We start from the raw sequence: 17,411 nt of genomic DNA, 5'->3' as shown, positions 1-17,411 counted from the left end.
CCCTGTTAGGAAGAGTGGTCCTAGTTTCTACACATACCCTCCAACAGAAACACTGAGTGCATCAGCCATTGTAAATTTCTGTCTTGCCTGCTTTCATTACGGGGCAAAGATGTATATACAGTTGCTAAATGTCCAGCACAAACTACCAAGTTTCTGTCAGAATGGGCACCTGCATTTTTCCTATAATGACTCTGAACATATCCTCTGAAGGAACTGACTGTTTAACAAATGAGTTGCTAAAGGCATCTCACAACCATGAGTGCTTATTAGTATCCTTTGCAAAACATCAGCAGAATTACAGAGAGTGATTAAAACAGTTGTTTTATATTTTATAAATGTGCTTCCCAAGCTCTGGTGTAAAACAGTTGGTCTGATTTTGGTCCCTAATACATATAAATCCACATAAGAAAATCTGAAAAACGTGCAGAAAAGGTGCACATTAAGGCTATTTTCAATCCAGCTGAAACTAAAGATTAAATATTTTATCAGGAACTGTACTGCTTTGTGAAGGGTGCTGAAGACAGAAGGAGCTTTTGGCTGCCAGGGTGTGTGTGAATTGCTTACTAGTTCAGCCTAAGCCTGTGAAGGGAGGTTTCAGTGTTATTAATTCCACATTATTAAGAAAGTGGAACGCCCTCCCACAGTGGCGTAGCGTGGGTTGTCAGCACCCGGGGCAAGGCAAGTAATTTGCGCCCCCTAACCCGTGGATTTTAGTAGGGGCAGAGAGCTGCGAGTGCAAGCGGCCCCCCCCCCCGATGTTGCGCCCGGTGCGGCCGGCCCCCCTGCACCCCCCACGCTATGCCACTGCCCTCCCATCAGATATCAAGGAGATAAAATATCGATGCAACTTTTAGAAGACATCTGAAGGCAGCCCTGTATAGGGAAGTATTTAATGTTTGATGCTTTGTTATGTTTTTATATCTGTTGTAAGCTGCCCAGAATGGCTAGGGCAACCGAATCAGATGGATGGAGTACAGCTTTTATTTATTTTGTTTATTTATGGCAGACATTTATGGTAGCATTTTTTAATGTTTGTGTGTATTGTATTATGCTTGTGGTGCTGAAGTCCTGACACTGAGGTCCAAACTAAATCATTTACCTCTGATTGCAAGCCTTTTCATTCATATATTGCCAGTATGGGACCCCCAAACCAGTTCAGGATCCCAGTGTGGGGAATGGAGACCTCTACATCTGTAATTTGCAGGGAGAGCTCCTCCTAGAATGAGTGGCAGCTTTTTCTCAATGTAAATTGCAGGCACACACACCATTTCCCTGCTCTGGATAAGGGCTACAGCAGAAGGCAAAGAATTAAAACCCAGCTACCCCCACACTAGGCTTCTTATCTGGATCAGATCCTGGTGCTGGCAATTTTTGAAAGAAAGAGCTTGCTCCGCTCAAACATCGCATATAGTTTGGTGCTAACTAGTTAAATGGGCACGATTGCAAAACACTTTATGGTCTGACTGCTGTGAGGTAAAGGGGAATTGTTGGTTTGGCTGGGATTAAAACATGCCAGAAAATGTGCCTAACTTGTGAGGACAACATACAAAAGAGAGCCCAGGGAAGAGGTAAGGTGCTGGTGCTGTATCACTTTGGCAGCAGTGAAGCTGCTCTATGTGCGATGTCCTTTACATAATGCATACATGATGGGGGCAACTGACTCCTGTGAACCTGAAACTGAAAAAGTGTACCCATTTTAATCAGAGATGATAACATTTGAGAAACACTCACATGATGCATCATAAATAATATCCTTTACAAGCACACATTTACCTGATCAAGTTCAAAATGCACAAATCCCTACTCTGGAGTGGAGAACATGATAAACAGATTCAGGGAAAGCAAAACTAAATACAGCTGAAATTCTCTTCCGGTCTGTCAGGAAGGGAGGAACAAGCAGTACTGGGGCTCACTTGGGCTTGTTCTGTCTTTTGTACATCATGCTAAACCTTCATCTACTGTGATGTGCAACTATGACTATTGTTTGGTACATTGCTTGCTATACAGTTGTGTCTAGATTTCATAGGTTGCCTGTTAATGGTATCTTTAGAAATCTTACCATATTTGACATATAACGTTCAATGACAAACAGTGTCTGACAGAATTTGATACATACCATGCTGTGTTAATTAATATATATGGATGATTTGTCCTTTATGGGATTTAAATATTTGAAATTGCCAAAATCAAAGCAGAAATGTTTGCATTACAAATTTTCACATTTAAAATGCAATGTGACTAATACTTCAAAAGTTCTCATTCTGGTAGAACAGGGTATGAATTCTGAATATTTACAAACATTGAATTCAACCTTAAAATAAAGCATATTGCATTATGGTGGTGGGAGAGGGATAAAGCATTTGATGCTTAACTTGGAATTAGCCAACGTCTGCTAAGTAATGTTACAGAGTTACAACTGAAAGCATCCATGGATGGACTGACAGAAGTTTAGGCATAGAAATGACTATAAATATGGAAATATTTGTATGTACATTTATGAATGTACAGATCATAGTTATGTATAACTATCAATATACTATGAATATAGTGTAAAGTGCTATGTAAACAGTAAAGATAAAATGCTCAAGCTACAATTTACTCCTATTTGTGACTAATACAGTTTAGTTAAAACAACCTATCATTTTGAGCTAATGTCTCTTCTCTTTCAGATCGGCAGTGGTTAAATCAATAGTTAATGATGTTCGTCATGTAATTTGAGCATCTAGTTTGTTTATGCTAGACCAACTTTATCCATACTCCAAACAAATTATCTCTTATAATCACCAGCCTGAAGATAAATCTGTAAATGTTTTTCTGATGATAGTGCTGTGGTTGGCAGGTGTTAAAAGTGCCTCCCAGGGACAAGGATTGAAGATGGGCTTGTTCCCACAAACCCTCCAGGCGAGGATGTTTAGCTCTCTAGCCTGTCATCTGCGAAGGAGCCTTGTATGGTGCCCTGCTAATGAAATCTAATGGGCAAAGGTCATATATCTTTATGAAGAAAAATACAAAGCTGGCGAGTGATGAATGGGCTGCTCGGTAGGTTTCAGTGGATGCTGCTTAGGGATAAAATCCACATTTAAACAGTGCTGTGGATTGCTTGACATTCTGCAGCCTTTTCACCATAAATACCCACTATATGCATGGTATTTCAAAATACACACAAATGGAGTCTTACTACAAAGCTGTATGTGAAAATAGAAAAAGCCCATGGTTGTTTAGATATAACAATTACAGAGCTGCAAGATGGAAAGGATTTATTTTAACAACAACAACAACAATTTTATTTATGCCCTGTCCATCTGGCTGGGTCTCCCCAGCCACTTTGGGCGGCTTACAACATATTTTAAAACATAATAAAACATCAAACATTAAAAACTTCCCAAAACAAGACTGCCTTCAGATGTCTTCTAAAAGTTGTATAGTTCTTTATCTCCTTAACATCTGAAGGGAGGGCGTTCCACAGGGTGGGTGCCACTACAGAGAAGGCCCTCTGCCTGTAACTTTGCTTCTCGTAGTGAGGGAACCCACAGAAGACCCTTGGCGCTGGACCTCAGTGTCTGGGCTGAGCGATGGGGGTGGAGATGCTCCTTCAGGTATACTGAGCCGAGGCCATTAAGGGCTTTACAGGTCAGCATCAACACTTTGAATTGTGCTCAGAAATGCACTGGGAGCCAATGAAGATCCTTTAGAACCAGTGCTATATGGTTCTGGCGGCCACTCCCAGTCACCAGTCTAGTTGCTGCATTCTGGATTAGTTGCAGTTCCGAGTCACCACATAGAGTGCATTGCAGTAGTCCAAGCGGGGGATAACCAGAGCATGCAGCACTCTAGCGAGACAGTCCACGAGCAGATAGGCTCTCAGCTGGTGTACCAGATGGAGATGGTAGACAGCTTCTCTGGACACAGAATTGACCTTTGCCTCCATGGACAGCTGTGAGTCCCAAATGACTCCCAGGCTGCACACTTGGTCTTTCAGGAGCACAGTTACCCCATACAGGACCAGGGAGTCCTCTACACTTGCCCGCCTTCTGTCCCCCAAAAACAGTACAGTTGTACCTCGGCTCTCGAAAGACTTGGGAGTCGAACGTTCCGGCTCCCGAACGATCAAAAATCGGAAGTGAGTGTTCCGGTTTTCAAACTTTGTTTGGAAGCCGAACATCTGGCATGGCTTCCACTATTGTTTCTGGTGTGCCTGCGCAATCAGAAACCAATCGGGCACTTTTACTTAAGTGTCAGGTTACCCACATCCATAGAGGTGAACGCCAGGTCTAAGGCATGTCCGTGACTATGAGTTGGGCCAAACTTATTCAGGGACAGCCCCATGGAGGCCATGCTTTCCATGAAGTCCTGAGTGGTCTCTTGTAAGGTTGTGTTGGCATGGATGTTAAAATCCCCTAGGACAACCAAGCTAGGTGTCTCCAGGAGAACATCTGCTACAACCTGAAGCAGCTTGGGCAGGGAATCCTTGGTACAGCAGGGAGGTCAATATACCAAAAAAAGTTGAGAAAAATGATGACTTAAAGTGCACTGCTATCCATGTCTACTCAGAAGTGCATCACACTGAATTCAGTGGAACTTACCCTCAGGTAAGTGTATTAAACACTATTGGTAATACCAGTAATAACAGAAAGTTAAACAACCCTAGGATCACTGACATCATCACCATTAATTGAATTTATATACAGCTCCATACCCAGAGATCTCCGGGTGGTTAACATCTGAACAATACATTAGGGGTGGGGAACCTGTTGTAGCCTGAGAGTCACATGTCAGCCAGGAGGAAAACATGGATGGGACCGGAAGCAAAATTGGGCAGAGCAGTGGACGTGGCTCTCACTTTTGAAGAGTAGGCTGTGTTCCAACTGTACAAAATCCAGAGTTTTCTGCATGCACACACAACATCTGTCTAGGCAAGCAAGAGGCAGATCAAGGACACATTCCAGCCAGGCAAAATGACAGAGTAGGGCCATGGTGCAAAGGGTGTGGCCTGGAGAGATGGATGTGGTCTGGGGACAGTTCTGAGGGCTAGAGACAGAGATCTGGAGGGTTACATTCAGCCCCTGGGTCTGAGGTTCCTCACTCTTACTGTCAATCAATAAAGCTGCATTATGAGAATGTAGAATTTTCATAGTCTTTCTTGATGTTAAGTTGTTTGTGGATGCATAAAAGTCAGATCCTTTAAGAAATCTATAATCTGAAGTTGGAGTGAATTAAAGACAGCAGATACTGTTGGATCATTACTTTTTTTTTGGAGATAATATCAGTTCATTTGCTGTAGTTCTACTGCTGTGCTAAGAGACAGTTCAATAAATCAACACAGGCTTGATGGATTCTACAATCTATTACAATGAGTGCACGGAAGAGGAAAGAAATCTCTTAGCGTTCCCTCTTTGACAAAAGGGTATGCAAAGAGCCTGAATGGTTGAATGGTTGATTAATTTTGCTAGACATTTTCTTGACAGCAAGAAATGTGTTTTCGTATTACCATGTTTGCATGAGACTTATACTGCACGGTACAAATTACTGAATATAAATTTACACCTGAGACGATTTTATTAGACTAGACAGCTCTTGGTCAGTAAGTAGGAAGGTCATTTTTCTGCACAGTTTAGTGCTCTATTACCTGCAGAAAAGCCAAAGGCATTTTGCCAGGATGTGCTTTCTCATCTAAGTCTAATATCAAATATCTCATGTTCTACTGTTAATTTTGCATGAGTGTAGGTGGGGATCATGGATCTGTTGAAGTAACTTTTAAAAGTGTTGTTGAATGCAAACAACTGAAAGCTCGAATGGCAGTTCTGTGTTTCAATGCTCAAAATACTGTAATAAACAAGAATGTGAACATTTATGGTCCCCATAAAAGTACACCACACTGCTTCCTATTTTGGAAGGTTTTCTGAATCAGCTTTGGATATTCATGAGATGATTGTACTTTATCACTTCAGGACGTTCCTGATGCCTATTTCTGCTGAATACCTGACGAAAGGAAAACTGTGCATCTGACTTTTATGTTGTGGAAAACAAATGGGTTATTGACATCCCCCCCCCCCCTTGTCATACATTTTTCATTTACAGTATTGTATAAGGGTGTTTTCACATAAAATGCCTGGAATCAATTTAATATATAATGCGAGTATAAAATCTCCTTGCACTATGATATACATGAAATTTCTCTATCGCTCATCTAAACATTTACAAATAGCACGGGAGAGGCTGGAATGCATATTTAAAGGCTGGAATTTTATACACACTACATGGGAGTAAGACCCATGGAATTCAGCAAGATTTGCTTCTGAGTATATGTGCATAGGATTATGCTGTGTCATAGATGAAAATGGCCTCAGAATTTTCCTAATCTAGTGGTTTTCAGCCAGTGTACCATGGCCCCCTGGGGTGCCTTGAATGATGGTCAGGGGTGCCGTGGGCAACACTGGTCTCTGTCCCTCTTTCCTTCCCTCCCTCCTCTGATAATGTCTCAGATCTTTGCCTCCTTTGAGATCTTTGAGAGCCAGTGTGGTGTAGTGGTTAAGAGCGGTAGTCTCATAATCTGGGGAACCGGGTTCGCGTCTCCACTCCTCCACATGCAGCTGCTGGCTGACCTTGGGCCAGTCACACTTCTCTGAAGTCTCTCAGCCCCACTCACCTCACAGAGTGTTTGTTGTGGGGGAAGATGGGAAAGGAGATTGTTAGCCGCTTTGAGTCTCCTGAAGGGGAGTGAAAGGCGGGATATCAAATCCAAACTCTTCTTCTTCTTCTTCTTCTTCCTAAAAGCTTGCACAGCTGTTATTGCAGCATCCCTGATTACAAGCTCCGCAGGCGAATGGTGCCTCTGGGGCTGGCCAGGGGGTGCTGGTTGCCAGGAGCTGAGGTGGCCTCAGAGTAAGCAAGCAATCAAGTGGGATCCCAGCCAGCCAGTCCACCAGCCCCTGCTGTTGGGAATGGACAGACAAGTCCCAGGCCCCTGTGGGGAAGTGTGAGGAGGCACCTCTCTTTGGGGCAGGGGGGCTGCCCAGAGGACTCCCAAGGAGAGGAGAGGAGGCTGAGGGAACCCTCCACAAGGGAGGGTGTTCGGAAATGGGTGAGAGGCTGCCAGCTCTGCAGGCAAGGGGAGGGACATATCTGGGCTCCTAAGCCCCCCAGGGGTGCCACAAAAAGAATGTAGTTGGCCAAGGGAGCTGTTGAAAAGTTGAAAACCTCTGTCCTAATCTAAGCAGCCTCTTGATTGGTTTTGAATAGCTCTAGGAATAGTTTGTTATTCCCCTTTAAAGTTGTTTTATTGTATTCTATGGTTTCTTTTGCTGTGGTGTGGCGTGTTTTGCTGTGTTAGTTCTTATTTATTCTTTTTGTTATTTATTTGGTTCTATTTGTGTTTATTTTTTATTTCTATTACAGCACTTTAAAGTCATCCTGTTTTATTTAAACTAAATCACAGGACATTCAATCTTTTTGTGTTGTCTTTTTTGTTATTACTGTTACTGTTACCAGCTTGGATCCAGAGAGGCACTGGCTGGACGTTGACTTTTTCTGCCACCCCAGCAACTCCTGGATATCCCCAAAAGCCCTTCCTGAGGATTAGGTGACCCTCTTGAATGAGATGAACAAGAAAGGGAGGACTGCTGAAAATTGGGTAAAAGCAACTGCCATGGTGGGAGGTGCGGAAGGGCCACAGAGTATTATCCAGACTGATGCCCCAAACTCAAAACACTACCAAGAAAAAGAGGTCTGCCGTAGACCTACAAACAACAGCATTCCAATACATACCCTTTATCATAGGTACCTGATGGACCTCCTTGTAGGCGGAAGGAAGATGGAAACAAAACTGAAATTAGTTGGCTCCAAGAGCCATGGGTTGAATTCTGTAGAACTCACTCCCAGGACTCAGCTACACAGGTCGATTTATAACATTGTAAATGCATTATAAAAAAGTGACGCTAGATGGTGCTGTAGAGCAGCATCCAAAGTCAATGAAAATTTCTATTGGGAGCTGAACCTTTTTTATAGCATTTTTTGTTTTGATAATAATTTTTATTTGTTTTCAATTACAATAATCCATTAATAGCCTCATTATTACAATGCCGAATTATAATACAATTATGAATATCAATCATTCAGATGCCAAATTATCTGATTTAGGGTTTTTTTAAATAGCATTTTTATATCTGTGTAGATCCAACCCCAATAAAATTCAGATAGGCTCCCTTACTGCTCCATAATTCCTGCTGAATTATTATTAGCATTTATTAGATTTCTATACCGCCCTTCATCATAATATCTCAGGACGGTTCACAGAATAAAATACAGGATAAAAACAGGTAAACAATTAAAACAAAACAGCAAAACAATACCCCCCCACCTCCCACAGACACATTTGAAAGGTTGTAGAGTATTAATTAGCCAAAGGCCTGGTTGAAGAGGAACATTTTCTGCTGGCGCCTCAAAATATATAATGAAGGCACCAGGCATTCATTCCACAAATGGGGAGCCAGAGAAGGCCCATTCTCATTTTGCCACCCTCTGGACCTCACATGGAGGAGACACGCAAAGAAGGGTCTCAGGTCATGGACGTGTGACACCACATGCCTGCATGTGCCTCTGCCTCCGTGTCCGAGCCCCCCCCGAAAGGGTGCCTCACTCACTGGCTGTGGAGGGTGGAGCTGAATTGCTTCTCTCTTGAAGGCGGTGTCCAAGCACCCACGCCCCCCCCCCCCGGGGATTGGCTCCTATGTCAGATGAAGAACTGGGATGGTTTATATAGGGAGAACTTCTGCTGTAACCTTTTTGTACACTACTGAAAAAGCTTGATGTTGGGCTTCATAGAGATTGCTGAAATAAATAAATACAGTACAAATATATAAATACAAATAAATAAAGTATTTCCTCCAGAGTAGCGCTGAGTAACTCGTCCACTTGTGGAGAGGCTTCCCTCTCTCTACCCACTGCATGCCTCTAAATATATTCTAGGTGTTCCCCTGACACTTTGGATCAGATTTGGGGAGGGTGCAGGGCCCACACCAGAAGGAGAGGAGGAAAAGTCCTGTTGTGCAAGTGGAAATCCTTGCGCTGAAGGGGCATGCTAGTTGGATCCTGCCCATAATACCTCAAATTTCTTTGAGGGTTTTTCCGTGCTGTTTCCTTCCTTACAAACTTGTGAACTAAAATCAACAATTGCAATAAGAAGGATAAGGGAAGCAGAGAAATTGAGGGAAATGAAAATATAGGAAAATGGATTTTGAGCAACAAATGACACCTTAAAGACTTACAGAAGGAATCAAAGGCCAGAGCAGGTAGTTTTTCTGTGAAAGAAAGAGAAGAGAGAAGTCGGATACTAAGAAGCAGGAGATCAAGGAAACATGAGGCTGAACCTAAGAGTAGACTGAGCAACAGGGCATAAAATAGTGCAGATATGCAAGGGAGAATAAAAGCGAAGAAATAGGGAGGATCGGGCTCGTGAAGATCTTTATGTGCAAGAAGACGTTTCTAATGAATCTGAACAGGAAAACAAATTTATTGAAGAGAAAAACAGAGAAGTTACACAAGGTGCTCAGAATGAAAAAAAAAGGATAAAACAAGACAAGCTGCAGAACTCACTGAAATAAGAGGAAAAGCATGAAAACTGGAGAGATTAATGTGACTAATATAACCATGATAAAGATGAAAAATAACCGAAAGCAGAGCTAAAGGGGCATCAAACGTAAGAATTGGACAATATTATTTTTTTTAAAATGTCAAGTTTTTGCCACAGAATTAATATGCAGACAGAAAAATAGGAATCTATTAACATGCTAGCACTATGGACAGTGGAAGAAGCTGTAAAATACACATGCTTCACAATAAATATAGCTGTAATACCAGAAGAAAAACCAGTGTTGTTCTCATTCAGCCAGATGGTGTTGTGGTATTTCAGTTCCAGTTAGCAAGAAGAGAAATAAGGTAACATTTCAATACCATGATGATAAAAATGGTATTATTATTTTTTTAAAAAGTTTGAATCAGGTAGCCAAAAAGGGGTATTCAAAAAAGGAAGAGCTAAGTCTGAGCCACAGTGAAACAGCAACAGATGGTAACTCTTAAGAAAAATTCAAAACCAGTGATTGGATGAGAGGACAAAATGGAGTGGGGTTGTAAGATCTAAGAGTATTTAAAGGCAGAATACGATAATGGTTGTACCTTACCCCTAAAGATGCCTAACAGTGGTCAGCTAAGGCCCTTCCAATTCTCTCACCTACCTGCCAAAATGTGACCAAATTAACCTCATTAGGTGGGGGAGGGGAGGGGGCGTGGGCTTAACTAGCCTGCCAAGCCACTACTAGCAGTAGGGTGCTGATGCATGCCACATCCCATTCCCTGCCTCCTCTCTCCCACCCTGGTAACAAAAGCTGCTACCAGCCAGCAGCTCTACTGTCGGAGCAGGTTGTGCAAAAGCACTTTCACTGGATATTGACAAAAATATGCTCTGTAGTGCAGTAGAAGTGAACTATTAATGCTCACTTAAACGTAGGCCCTGTTGAGTTGGAATTCCCAAATATATAATTGAAAAAATATATCATCAAGATGCTGATTATTAAGTCATAGTTGTGCCACAAGAAAACAATGCCAGACAGTAACTAAGGGAATTTCAACAGCATATGGAGAAGAAACACCATGGTGCTTCTGCAGCAGCACAACAGGCCACATTCATCTGCCCCAGCTGCAACTAAACATGTCTCTTCCGTATCAGTCGCTACAGCCACAGCACAACTATAACAGTTGACTACAGCCCCAAAGGCGCACACCTCCATCGTCTCCTGAGACAGACAGATGTCAACCATGGGGAAGAACAGGGTGGCCCCGAGGGACTGGAGAAAGATGAGCAGTGGGTTGGAACTGGGAGGCGTGGCTTGCTCTTGAAGTCACAGAAAGTGAAAGGCCGGTGCAGAATTAATTCAAGCATTTTTGAGACACACAGCTTCACATGTTCCACAGTCACCATGTTTACCTGTGGCATTCTCCATTAATATGCAAAATGGCTACATATGAGATACGTTCTTCTTCTTTTTTACCATACATATAATGTTCTTATCCACTAAGCTGTAATATGTGGCTCATCCTACTCATGGGATTGATAAGAAATTGTCTAGGAATCCTCATACTTCCTTGGCCCGATTCTCATGACTTTCTTAATGAAAGATGCCTGCCTGCTGTAAATTTATGGAATACTGAGTGCAATCTAGTTTTGTATGTTGCTAATTCCACAAGTGAGAGAAGTGAGGGAAGTGAGAGCTGGACCATAAAGAAGGCTGATCGCCGAAGAATTGACGCTTTTGAATTATGGTGCTGGAGGAGACTCTTGAGAGTCCCATGGACTGCAAGAAGATCAAACGCATCCATTCTTAAGAAAATCAGCCCTGAGTGCTCACTGGAAGGACAGATCGTGAAGCTGAGGCTCCAATACTTTGGCCATCTCATGAGAAGAGAAGACTCACTGGAAAAGACCCTGATGTTGGGAAAGATGGAGGGCACAAGGAGAAGGGGACGACAGAGGATGAGATGGTTAGACAGTGTTCTCGAAGCTACAAACATGAACCTGACCAAACTGCGGGTGGCAGTGGAAGACAGGAGTGCCTGGCGTGCTCTGGTCCATGGGGTCACGAAGAGTCGGACACGACTGAACGACTAAACAACAACAACAATTCCACAAGGTTTAATACTGTGTGTGTGTGAAAGAGAGAGCATGCAATGATTAATGTGACAAAAATATGTGTTCTTATTTTTCTTTGATGACGTTACCTGAAAACTTTTATTAAAAAATGGCCCACTCCTGTTTCCAGGAGAGGGCTTGCAGTAATTAGCTCAAATTTTTCAACAAATGGCGCACAGGCTGTTGGCACGGCATGTGTGCAATAACATTGGTGTTTACCCTATTATGTTGCAATTTAAAAGATGTCATAAAGTTTGTCAGTGAGTGAGTTCATAGTAAGAAAAAAGAAACAGAAGTACTGACCATGACTTATGATGAGGCTATAAATATATATAGTCTACATAGTGAAGTTCAGCATATCCCAGCTTGAGGATCGTTGGGGTTCATGACATAATTGCCAATTGTGAGACGGGGAAAAAACACAGTAATGAGGAAAGAAATATATTCCTCATTTGTACTTTGTGATGGTTGGGTATTTTTAGCAAATGAGTTGTCAGCAGAAAGGCTTCATTAGACCCATCAGGATATCTGCCCATGAATAACGGATCCCAAACGGTACTGACAGTTTCCTTGAGCCAAAATGATGGAGCACCTCTGACAAAAGCCATATTGTGCTCTCCATGTGAGAAGTGTGAAGAACAAAAGAGGCATCTTATTCTTAATTTGGTCAGGTTAATATTGACACAGTTAGTTCCTCCGAAGAGTCAAGATGTATGTGTAATGTACATTTATACAGGACTCACTTGGGTAATCAACTGTCAGATGCCATAAATCAGAAAGTATAACTATTGAGAAGGACAAAAACAAAACAAAAATCTATTCTCAAAGCTGTGTTTAAATTGGTATTATCTATTCCCAACGATGTAGGTTTGAAAATATAGCTAGGGTTAAATAGTTTAATTCAACAAAAGAATATATAACACCATATTTTCCAGTATATTTTTGTATATGGAACACTGTATTTCTGCATGTTGCACTAGAGGTGTATGTTGACTGAATTTATTATGTGCATCAATAAGTGCTGCAACAATATTCAGATTTTTCACCTTGATCCTGAGCACAACTTAAAGGAAATTAGTTCCTTTGAAAACAGTGGCAACTGGATGAGAGCATATGGGTTTTACAAGAATGGGAGACAAACGGTCATCATCATTGTAATAGCATCTGATGAGTTCATTTATTTCAAGAATTTCTAAGCTCCCTGTGTATTCGCTATAAAAACATTTTAAAACATAACATCAATGTCTAAAATATTAAAATTTAAGCAAGCAGTATAAAACATTTCTAACGAGGCGTACTACAGGCTTAACACAAAGAGCAGTAACAATTTACAGTAACACCTAATCTCCTTTATTACTTAAAGTAGATTGAAATTTAAAAATAATTTCTTATGTAATTATTTAAGGAAAATTGATATAAATAAAAGTTAATTATGGTTTAAAACCTTTACGTATACATCCCTATAAATAAGGCAACTTATCAAAATTTTAGAACAATTTATTAGAAGCTGAAGAAAAGGATGAATTAACTATAGGTAAGAAGTGGGAACAATCTTGGCAGTCGAAAGTCTCAGAACAAGTGACACTGATTGGAACCATGAGTAAATAACACTGAGCTCCAATTTAACTCAATGTGTCTCAAATGAATTATGACTAACTTAGGTTCTATTTATTTCAGGGCGCAATTACTTCTGGATGCAAATGAGTATGCTTATAAATTATTCCAGGTATTCAGTTTCTACAACTTTAAAGGAGCTTAGTTTTTAATATAATATATAATTTGTATTTGACTCCCACATGCAGCTTCCTGAAAATGGAAACTGCTACCATTGTGACTTTGCACCAAAACTGCAGTATATTGAAGAGATTCCCATCTTACTATTGACATCTGTCTATTTCAAGAGACAATGGAGTGTGCTTCCAGAGAAGTCAAACTGCTGGAGGATCGCTGCATCTATTGTGGCTGCGGATACCCGTACCTGCATTAACAACACCAAAGTGACCTGTTTTTGAATTCAACCCTAACTCGCTGAGGGTTTGAGGCTAATGCGCTCCCCTCACCTGGTTTAGCCAGGCAGTTGAAACCGTTCCTTGGGTGTGGCTGCTGTCACATGCTGACCGCTCTTAGGAGCCACAGGTGAGAGTGTGGGAACCAGAGGTGAACAAACTGCTCCAGAAGGAGCACAATGTGTCCAGCCTGTGTCCTGCTCCTCCTCCAACACCCCTACACTCCCATTCCAATAACCACCACCAAATAATAGGTGTATAATATTGCTTAATAATAATACCTGATTGTTTTAAACCAAACAAGTTATAGACATTGTGCCCTTTATGTTCATTATGGTTGCATTTTAAATATATTTTCACCTATTGAACTTAGGTGCACAAAATGCTTCACAGCATATACCAGTGAATGGTTTATAAAGGTATGGTATAATCTATAAATGAAGGGTAGGGATTTCTATTTCTGATGAGAATTCCCTGACACTCCTAGTGCCAAGTCAGCCTGGCCTTGCTTGAGGAAGTAGTATTCCTCAGAATGGATCATTCTGAGTAAGGTGTCCCCAAAGATCATCTGTACTATTTCTGCTGCTCTGCCTTGGCAAATTCTGCTTAAGGTTTAACAGTATTAAATTGTTAAAATTCAAAGGATTACAGTTTATTTCTTGGCGTGCCCTTCAAAGAAGAAAAGGTAAAAAGTCCCTTGCACAGTCTCTAGTCCTGTTTCATGGATGTGGTAGATGTCAATATTGTGGGATTTGCATTGTTTCTTTCCTAGAAACTCCCAAAATCCACTATCTGAAGTCAATTTTAAATTAGGGTCTAAGAAAGGGAGTTGATAAACACACGGAATTTCAAAACTTTTTGTGTTTATTGTAGCCCAGGAATTTGCTTTCAGTATTTGAGTTCACAGTCCTTTCACACAAAAATCTCTTCTTGGTTTTCTCTACAAGGCTTCTTCATTTCAGCAGTCTAATTTGTTATTTTAAAAGATAAGTTGCTGTTGTTAAACAATTGGGAGTCATAAAGCCTTGTTGATCTACTGCAAATTGCACAGCGATGTCCTAGTAGATCCTCATCTACCCCTTCTCTCCCCTGCTTATTTACTCTATTTTGGGTGAATGCCAAGGTGAACAGCACAGGAAAAGCATGCAAAACTGCAGAAAACCCACCCCAGACACTTCAATGTATGAAATAATATTTTTCCTTCCTAACATTTGATGAAGTGTTTTTCATTTTCATTTTAACTTAAGGGAAAATAGACACATTTTCTAGACACGTCTGAGTAGATTAATAAATAGTATTTGTACACACACAAGCTAAAAAGTAATTTATCAGATAGAAGACAGATGTGTGGAGTTTGGAATGGGAGGGAGTGAATAAGTGCCCACCTGAATATACAGTTGTGGTGTGTTGTTGATGAACTGCTGTTGATTTAGGGAGAACGTTGCTTAGTAGCAGTATAAAAGCCAATAATGTCATATGATAATGTTCTTTGCCAGAGTAAAATACATTTTCTCAAATGCAAACAGTGCAAGCCAAAGGGGGACAAAGAAACTCAGTTAAATGTGTTCTTTGTTTTGCTAAGGTATTGCAATAGGCAAAAATAAAGCTGTTAAAGCACACTGGATGTATATCATTAACTTGCAATGCAGAATGACAAGGTTTTTCTTGTTTTGAAAGATGGATCTTGTCTTTGCTGTTATTTCAGAAAGACTGAATTATGGTATTGTTTGGGGTAAGATTCCTTGTTTTCCCGAAGGTTCTTGTTTTTCACCCGAAAAGACATGGTTACTATCCCACAACTCTGGAAATGTATGGCATACATAGGTGTGGGGCAGATCACATGGGACATCTCAAGTTGTGATGTTGGTGGATTTTGGAGGCTCTTCCAGAAACGCTTTTCATTAAGCATTCATCCTGATTTACTTGCACAAATCTTATTTAGAGATTAGATGATTTCAGGTCTTTATTGAGCTTTCATTCTGATTTGTTTGCAAGAAGGTTAAACAACCTACATTTATCCTGATTTGCTTGTGAGGTGTTTATCTTTCTCATCACTTTCATGGCAGTAGAAAGTCTGTTTCCTTTTAGGAGTCAATTTGTTGCCTAAGGTGACAGAGGGCTTTAATCCACTTTAATTGTGCAAGCCTAAATTTCCTGTTATATCATTGACCACCTGGGAAGGTTCAAAAGTGGACACACAGAGATACATACAGACATCCGCTTTGTTTATCTGAGCCTAAATTAATTTTGGTTTGGATTTTAAAATTAGCTCAACCAAGACCGAATTGCCTTAAAACTCACCTTTCAACAGCTGCTTTAGCTGTGGGAGGAGATTTTCCTTCATCCTTCCTTAGAACATAAATCCTTACCAACAATTGCATGTGATTCTTGCTTTCAGTTCCTCTTTCTCTAACTACCAGGTAAAAAGCACTTGCAAGGTAAGTCTTGGAAAGGTGGAGGCAGGAAAAAAATAATCTGCCGGAAAGGCTGGGGATAGTGGTAGACTGGCACTCCATTTGCGCTGGGCTATAGATCTTTTTAAGATTTGGGGGAACTCTTCAGAAACCATCCAGGCTATTCTCTGAAAAGCTTGGAAAGAATGTGCCCATTCCAAATTGAGATGGGCATGTGTGAAATGTAGCTTGGTTCCTGTTGATTATATAGGATGGCAGTGTAGCTAAAAATGTTCAAATAAATAATAAATCAAAATGTACTTGTCAATGTAATCCTAAAATATATCTCTGTTCTTCTTGAGGTGGAACACAATACTTCAAGTCGTAATGTTGTTTGGTAAGAACAGACTGGCATGTGATTACCAGCACCTTCTTGACCGCCTTCTCATAGACCTTGCAAGGTTTCTTGACACTTTCAGAGGACTTTGTAAGTCACTGTCAGCCTTCCTACCCCTGATGGCTTCTCAGTGGCTCTCTGGCTGTCAATCAGAAATAAAGTGGGTTGATGGCAGAAGAGATGGGGTGGCGGGATGCAGTCCCCTAATTAGTATAAAAGGAGTATAAAAGTTTTCTTGGTTCCAGATGAGCAGGTGGCCCAGAGCATGGATAAAAGAAATTACTGTCAGAAAAGGATGATAGGGAATAGCAGAGATGGAACACCCACCTTTATTTATTTATTTTCTTACCTTTATATCCCATCTTCATTCCATCATGGAACCCAAAGTAGAACCATCCTATCACTGACTAGCCTCAAACATGCCCCCTAAACAAATCAAATGCTTAGTAAAGACCAGGCATAATCTAATTACTGTGTAAGCTTTGTGCAAGTAAATCAGGATGAATGCTGAATAAACAGGTTGTCTGGATGTGTTCACTATGCCTATTCTGCCTTGGTCAGACCACACCTGGAATACTGAGTCCAGTACCGGGTGCCACAATTTAAGAGGGATGTTGACAAGCTGGAACATCTGCAGAGGAGGGCAACCAAGATGATCAAGGGTTTGGAAACCAAGCCCTATGAGGTATGGTTGAAGGAGCTGTGTATGTCTACCCTGGAAAAAAAGAGATTGAAAGGAGATATGGTAACCATCTTCAAAGATCTAAAAAGCTCTCACATGGAGGGTGGAACAAGCTTGTTTTCTCCTGTTCTGGAGGGTAGGACTTGAACCAGCAGCTTCAAGTTACAAGAAAGGAGAGCTGTTCGACAGGGGAACAGTCTTCTTTTGGAGATTCCTGCATTGCAGGGGGGCTGGACTAGATGACTCTTGGGGT

At 41.1% G+C, this 17,411-nt stretch overlaps 1 protein-coding gene across 11 annotated transcripts in view; it reads left to right on the top strand.

Moving 5' to 3' along the window:
* PRUNE2 (prune homolog 2 with BCH domain) overlaps positions 1-17,411 on the top strand; it is a 160,010-nt gene that overhangs the window by 81,512 nt on the left and 61,087 nt on the right. The window lies entirely within an intron of this gene.

This window comes from Podarcis tiliguerta, assembly GCF_965153285.1.
Source record: "Podarcis tiliguerta genome assembly, chromosome: 11".
NCBI classification, from domain to species: domain Eukaryota; kingdom Metazoa; phylum Chordata; class Lepidosauria; order Squamata; family Lacertidae; genus Podarcis; species Podarcis tiliguerta.
Note: the sequence above shows the minus strand (reverse complement) of the source record. Positions and strands in the feature narration are given on the sequence as shown.